Consider the following 8,149-nt stretch of genomic DNA (forward strand, 5'->3'; position numbering starts at 1 on the left):
GTCTTGGATGCCTTAGTGTTAGGGAATTTGAGAGGAAGTAGGCAGGAATGGCTGGATGGGTGGGAGCACACCCTCATAGAAGTAGGAAGAAATGGAATAGGATAAGGGGTCTTGGGGGAACTGGGAGAGGAGATAACATTTGAAAGGTAAATAAATAAAATATACAATTTTAAAAAAAACATAAAGGAACTGGCGATTGTAGTTGAACAGTCGAGACTTTTTGTCAACAATTTATTACCAGGGTTCCTTATAATCCTCAAGGACAAGGTATATTGGAAGGGGCCCATGGAACTTTAAAACAATATCTTCATAAAATAAAAAAGGAGGAGGTAGATACCCGAACACCACAAATTTGTTTAAATCATACTCTTTTTAATTTAAACTTTAAAAAATTTTTGGATGCCAAGGAACTTTCTGCTGAGCATCTATGGCACCCTTCAACTAGGTATACTTATAGGCATATGGCATGATCCCGACCAGGTATCTAGTATGGGGAAGATAGCATGTTTGTGTTTTTTCTGCAGGATGCTGTAGGAGCATGGTGGCTGCCAGAATGATTGGTAAGACAAGCTGATGCTGAGACTAAGAATGACGCTGATTTGTGAGATTGCTGAGTGCACTGACAAGGGTGCCTGGAAAGTTGTATTGGACATATATTCCTGACTCATTTTTGCTTGCCTATATTCCAGATGGGACAAACTGCCTTGCCTCAAGTTTTTAGACTTTGTGGAACAGAGAATCAAAAATAGAAGCTATAATGACTCTTGTATTGTTATTAAATGTGACCAGTTATTCAGACTCAATCATGGACTGGTTTAGAAATCAATCCAACATTGGAAATAACAGTCTTCATTTGGAAGGCGGGATCTGGACATTTTCAGAGATATATATGGAAATTAACTGTGGTTCTCTATGTTGTTATGTTAGCAAGAGATAAAGTTGGGACAGGATCTGGATTTCAAACAGGTGTTACCACATGTGTTAAGCCTCTTCTAATTGTCAAGTTAAAAATACTTTTGTTTCTTCTACTGTATTTAATGTAAGTTGCATTTATTATACAACTCCTAATTGTGTTTGTGTTTTGAAATCTGGCATATCAATTATGGAGGTCTATCAACCAGCTTTTGTTTTAGTGCCCTGAGTATCACAGAACCTGGGTATTCTAAAAATAGCTTGCAAGTACTGGAAGAAATGAGTCAGGACTTAAGTAGAAGCAAGAGGATAGTGGGCTTGATTATTGCTGGTATAACTGCTTTAATTACATTAATTGCTAGCACCACTGCTTCTGCAATTGCTGTGACACAAGAAGTTAAGACAACTACTTTTGTTAATCATTTAGCAAAAAATTTTACTAATGTGTTGAATATACAAGAGGATTTAGATAGGTATTTGGAAAAATTGATTGATGCTCTTTATCTTATTCAAATTATTGGAAGAAGGTTCAGAATGTAATGGTAAGGAGCCATCTCCAGTGTCATGTCAAATACCATTGGATTCATGTTAGTTCTAAAATTTAGTGGTAGTCATTATAATTAGGAAGAAGTTTAAAGACACTTGCAGTGTATTTGGCACAATTCTAACACCCCTCTGGATGTTTTAATGTTACATAGTGAGCTTATGAATTTCAAGAATGCTGCTTTGCTGAGCACTGATGTGGTAGATACTGCAGATAAAATTACCCATGGCCTGAGGTCAGTATTTCTATTTTGGTCAAGCTTCAAGAATGGCATATATAGCTTGATCATGCTATCCCTTTTTGTCCTGGTAAAACTTTTATTCTTGCCCATCATGTTAAAGCTTGTCTTTAACAACATGTTGTCAGTCAAAGTACATGGTTTCAACTTGAAAATTGACCCCCAGACAGAGTTATTATATTAACAGGCTAGCAAGCCAAGGACTGGTAAGATTCTGCACAAAGCCTTATCAACCTAAGACAGAACTGCATAGCTTTGGATAATGCATATTCCATGATGGGTAAGGAAGGCATTCTTGCCAGAACAATCTAAGACAGACTCATTCTCGTTAGTGAAATAAAAAAGGAGGAAAGGTGGAGAGCCTTTGGGGCTGTTTGCAAGAATTTGACATTGTCCAAGGACAAGGAAATGGGCTGCTTGACAGGAATCTGATATAGGACAAGGACAAGGAAGTAGGCTTCAGGCAGGAATCTGACATTAGGCTAGAAAAAAAAAAGTAATTTCAGGTAGAAATCTAAATCTTAGGCTAGAACAAAGAAGTAATTTCAGGCAGGAATCTGAATATTAGGCTAGAACAAAGAAGTAATTTCAGGTAGAAATCTAAATTTTAGGCTAGAACAAGTAAGTAGGCTTCAGACATGAAAATGACTTTGGACTAAGACAGAGTAGTTGGCTCAGATATATTGGTCATCCTGATAAGCCCTTAGAAACAGTGATCACAGAAGTGCTCACGGAATTATGTTTAATGCCTTACTTGTTCTTTGACTATTTGTGTTTATTGTCTTGCTTGTTCCTTGACTATTCACATATATTGCATTTCTAGACCCACAACCTAGAACTGACCTCAATACTTGCATGTAATTACAATGGTATAAAAACAAAAAAGAGGAGGGGGATGGGATGGGGGTTTCTAGGGAGGGGAAATGTGGAAAGGGGATGACATCTGAAAAGTAAATAAATAAAATATCCAATAAAAAACATAATAATAAAAAGTTAGTTAAAATTTGATATTGCTAAAAATGGTGGTACACACCTTACATTAAGGTACTCAGGAAGCTGAAGCAGGAAGATCACTAGCTCAGGAGTTCAACACCAATCTGAGCAACCCATGCAGACTTTATCTCAAGGAAATATTGATTATATAAATAAACTGAAATAATAATGTATCAACTAAGAAATTCTCATTATTGTTGAGTCTTTAGAAATGGTTTGTCATAACTTGTTAAGTAGAAAAACAGACTCTAAAACCACTTGACTTACACTGTTAAAACAATGAAGAAGATGTATAATGGCCAGATATTGTATGTAGAAGCACAAAATTTTAATGATTAGCAAAAACATATGAATACTATGGAATACTTGCACATTCAGGTACACATGAGTGTGAGTGTATACATGCAGACAGATACATGGGCAAAAACCCAGAAAACAATACTGCAAATTAGTAAGGAAATCGACACTTTGATGTTGGGAGATATTGAGTATCTTAAATTTGTTCTAATGTAGTCTTGATAAAGTACCAATAAAACATACTGTTTAAAGTTATCTTGTACATATTTCATAATTCTTTTTTTCCAGCCATCTTCTCATTCAGCCTTGTCTTCAGTACATAATGTTATTCATTTTTTAAAATGATCCATGTATATCCATATTTCACATTTTTCTATGTGATAGTTCTTAATCAATGGTATTAAAAATGGATTTTATCTTACCTTAGTAATACTGCATCTGAGACTGTGCATGATGGCATGTGCTTTTAATCTTAGCACTCAAGAGGCATAGGTGTGTGGATCCCTTTGTGTTTGTAGTACAGAACAAGTTCCAAAACAACCAGAGCTACACAAAGAAACTCTGTCTTAAAAAGCAAAACAAAACACAAAGAAACCAAAACTAGTATCTATATGTGATTTTTGTGATTTAAGTAATCTCTATAGCATTTTAAAATGATATAAAAACTAAGTCCTATGGTATGAGTTCAGTTAAGTTGTATAAATAAAAGATGTGAGTGCCTACACAATGAGACAAAATTCAGAAAAAAGTTCACTGTAATATTCATATGTGTGTTACAGAATACTCCCACACACTCTCTTTTACCCTTCCTGTTATCAACAGTTGTAGCAGAGACACTTTTGCAGAGATTCATACTATCAATAATCTTAGATTTTCTGAGCTGGTAGTGGAGGTTGAAAAAACAGATATGTCAGTAGATTGTGGCAAAGGAGATAGATGTCACTTCCATGAGTGTTAGACCATTTCAGTAGACTGGAGAATGTTTTTCCTGGCTGTATCATAAAGTAAGCATACAGGTTTCGAGGACCCCTTTAACAAGGAACTACAGCTAGATTCTACTTAAAGAAGCCCTGAGCTAAGATAGTGGAAATGAAGTAGAGAGATCTTGAAAACATGAGAAGCAAAAGGGAACAAGTTAAACAGACAAAGCTAGTTCTCATCACAAGAGATTCAATGATTGGTGAACAGCATGGGACAAATTTATAGAGGCACAGCAGCCAGCTTGCAGAACTCCATCAGATTTAGGTTCCAAAGAAATCATACTTGGGATTGTGAACCAATATCACAGTGAGGATGAACCTTGTTGAGGGCTACCGGCTTGCAGGTAGAACATCTAAAGGACCTTACCTAGAAATTAGAAGTTAACATGGACTGGATCTTGGAAAGACTGATGATAATTGCTTGTCAGAAACTAAACTCCATCTAGTACTATGCCATGAATGACTTTGGGGTTGAAATAATTTGCATCACAAGGACCGAAGAAATGACAGACACAGGTACTGAAAATTTGGGATCAGTTGGGCTATGCAATCTGAGAAAGACACACCAGCAGCTTGAAAACTCGTGGTATTTATTATACAGGGCTGAGTGGGGAGGTGGGTTAGTCTCTCTCTATAGGAGAACAGTTAAGCTGCAGGCATGAGATGAAAGGGAGTCGTGGTTTCTAACTTCAGGAAAACACTGTCAACATCTATACACAGACCTGAGGCTGTGTTCATATCAATAATACACATTCACTCAGAACTTCATCCACTCCCCACAATCTAGAGATTGCATAATTTCTCATGCATGGTTGAATTTAATAAAAAAGAATTCCAAAGATACTCTGACTTAGAACTAAGACAAACATGAATAGTTAGAGGAAGAGATATGCATAAGATACTCATAACAGATTTATAGGTCATCTGTGAGCTTTCACTGAATAACACAATGAAGAAGACACTTCATAAAACCCAGAAAATGAATCATTATTTCTGATAAGTCTTTTTAAATCATTTGAAAATGTTTAGAGTTTCAAGTTCCCTTTCTTGTCTTCTCACAGCCTCAAATACAATCTTACCTATGAATGTCCTTTCTCTAGTTGAAATTCCACATAGTTGCTTCCATGAATAGAACTGTATAAATACAAAAAGTCTGGGTTAATATGCTAGAAATGTTTCTTCCAAACAATAGTTATATAGTCAAGAATGATGGTGTATGCTCTTAATCCCAGTACTTGGGAGGCAAAAGCAGATGGATTTCTGTAAGTTTGAGGTCAAACTTGGCAACATAATGGGATCCAGGAGACATGGCTCTGTAATAGAGAGGCACTGTCTGAAAAAAAAAAGAATAGTTATTTGCAGAAGATGCTACTGTCTTGTTTCAAAATCATAGTGATTCATGCCAAGGACATTTCAATGGCTGTATATATGTTTTTGTTCTTTAATACTCACAGAGAGTTAAAACACCATATTGGGTACTAGGTAATTTGGCTCAAACAGTGTACATCGTGACCAGATCTATTTAGTAATGTATTCTTGTTCTGGACAACATTGAAGATTGGTAATTTTGGAGGTTATTTAATAAACAAATTAGGGTAACATGGTAGAATGAAACATTGAATTCTATTGCAGAGTCTATGTTGTTTATGATGGTTAATGTTGCTTGCCAATTTGACAGGATCTAGAGTCACCTAGGAGACAAGCCTCCAGGCACACTTGTGAGGAATTATCTAGGTTAGGTTAGCCTCTGGGTATCCCTATGAGGGGTTTTCTTGATTGGATTAAAGTGGGAGAAACCACACTAAATGGGGTCAGGCTCCCTGGGCTGAATCCTGGACTCTCTAAATGAGCTGAGTACTGGCATTCATTGGACTCATATCCAGAACTATGCATGCAATGTAACCAGCCTTAAAGTGTGACTAAAATCTGGAAGCAGGAGCCCAGTTGTGCGAAAAGCCTTCCTCTAGTTGCCTCTGTCAAAGTACAGAAAAAGAAACCAATGGCATAATGGTGTTGGGACCCACACTTATGATGGTGTTTGGGCCAAGCCAGCCCCTCCTGTTTGTTCTGAGCTTGGGTCTTAGTCAACATGGAGTAGGACAATGAGCCTTCCATGGATAATGAGATGTTGATGCCAGTGTCATATATGCTTATATCTTCTGGAAACAGAAGTTTTCATCAGCTACCAGCCACTCAATACTTAGCAGAGATGATGAGGCACTATATGACATTAGCTGAGAAATTCAGATCCAATGAGGGAGAATGAGAGTCACAGTTCATTAGATCACTACCTGAACATGGTGCAAGGTACCCCTCCCAGCTGATTCCTACACCTTCCCAAAATTATTGTCAGAGATCGATTGGGAGGGGATCCCAAGTGTTTCCAGTCAGAAGTTCAGGTATTCTGGGAGTGACCATCTCCTTCAGTGAGAATCTGATGTCTCACAGTGGCCTGCCAAGCCCAGCTTCCTGTGGAGTCTCAGTGATGGCCCACAGCAATGTCCCAACAATGCCTTATTCTGTACCTCCAACAGTACCTGCCACCATGGGCTTTTTAAAGCATGGAATATTGTCTGTCTCAGGCATGCCTTCCACTGGGACCCATGCTGTGACCCCCTTTGTGGATCAGATGTTACACTCTGTAAATCCCTGCAATCCTGAGATGGTCCCAGCTAGGTTCCAGCAATTGCTACATTTAGACTCCCAAGATTCACTTGCGACCCAGTCAAATGTCCAGGAAGAATCTTTTGTATGTGAGCAGCCCACACCTGCTCCACAGGAGAGAGAGAAAGAGAGCCCCAATACTTCAAGAGGGACAACCAGGAGATGGTCCCTAGTTTCAAGGCCTTGCGTCTGCTCATTTGGCAACTGTGGAAAAGCTTATACCAAGCCCTCTTACCTTGTGAGTCACCAACACAAACACACAGGTGACAAGCCCTACATATGTGACTAGAAAGGTTGTACATGCAAGTTCTTCTGTTCTGATGAGCTTGGACGACATAAATGGATCTATACAAGATATGGACCACATAAATGTGATGAGTGAAATCAAGAGCTCATGAGATCTAACCATCTCAGGCATCACAAAAGAACTCATCTGCCCAAGTAAGACTTCCTCCAACCTCAAGCCAACAGAGGACTGACAGATGGGACAAATGGTCTTCTTGCTCCTGGTCAGGAGCTTTAGCTCTCTTTCCTATAGTCTCTAATCCAAGATTCTGTTGCCCAAGATGAGACCATCTCTGGGGTAGGTGAAAGTTCAGATGGAGACAGGAAGATTAGAAAATGGTGGGGAAGTCCACGTGAAGCTCTGGACACGATCATGGATCCCTGAAAATCTGGTAGCCTCCCCTCTCAGGGATTATTGACTTCTGACAGATGAGAAGGCAGAGCCAGAAATAGAATTTTACTAGAAAACTCTTATCTCCTGTCAACCCCAAGCATGAAACTCTCTCATACCTGTTCCATGAAAACCCACATTCTCTCCCTGGGTCTTCCACAGTTTCCAGGGCCAGACCATGGGAAAAGTCTTTGAACACTATGCTTTTTACATCTTAGTTCTGGAACATACTGGACATATAACATACACTGCATCATATTTTCTCTGGCCTTTACTGTCTACATGCCCAGAGTTTGTCGCGTCCCTCCACTCTTGGATAGAATGTCCATTTCAAGCCATGGACTTTTCATGTGACCACCAAAACCAAGCCTTGTGAGGAGACTAATATGAATGGGAGATAGGAGAGAGGCAGGCAGTAAATCTCTTCCCACCCCTCACTAATTTTTGTAAAGCATCGTATCTTTGACAGTACAGTCTGTGGGGAGACCTGCCAAACAGCCAGCAGACATGCCTGCCTCTTCAAGGTTAGCCATCTTGGAACTGTTGCCTTGGGCCACTCCCCATTCTTTTCCCTCCACTGGTGTTCTCTGTCCTGAGCTTTGAATGTTCAAAATTAAAGCATGTAGGCTGCTTAGATGGCCTGGAGAATTGGAGGGCTGAGGACAAACCCCACAGTAACTCCAGGTAGCAGATTTTCATTATATGCACATGTGTGGAGGGCAGAGACAATTTTTTCCTTTTTTCTTATTTTTTATTGGATATTTTATTTATTTATGCCATATCCTTTCTCCCATTTCCCCTCCCAAGAAACTCCCATCCCATCCCCCTCCTCCTTTTTGCTTTCA

The 8,149-nt window shown here is 38.9% G+C and overlaps 1 pseudogene; it reads left to right on the forward strand.

The window, feature by feature from the left end:
- The first annotated feature begins 588 nt into the window (after positions 1-588).
- LOC114628189 lies at positions 589-7,073 on the forward strand (annotated as a pseudogene).
- The last annotated feature ends 1,076 nt before the right edge of the window (positions 7,074-8,149 follow it).

This window comes from Grammomys surdaster, unplaced genomic scaffold, assembly GCF_004785775.1.
Source record: "Grammomys surdaster isolate TR1022 unplaced genomic scaffold, NIH_TR_1.0 265, whole genome shotgun sequence".
Taxonomy (NCBI): domain Eukaryota; kingdom Metazoa; phylum Chordata; class Mammalia; order Rodentia; family Muridae; genus Grammomys; species Grammomys surdaster.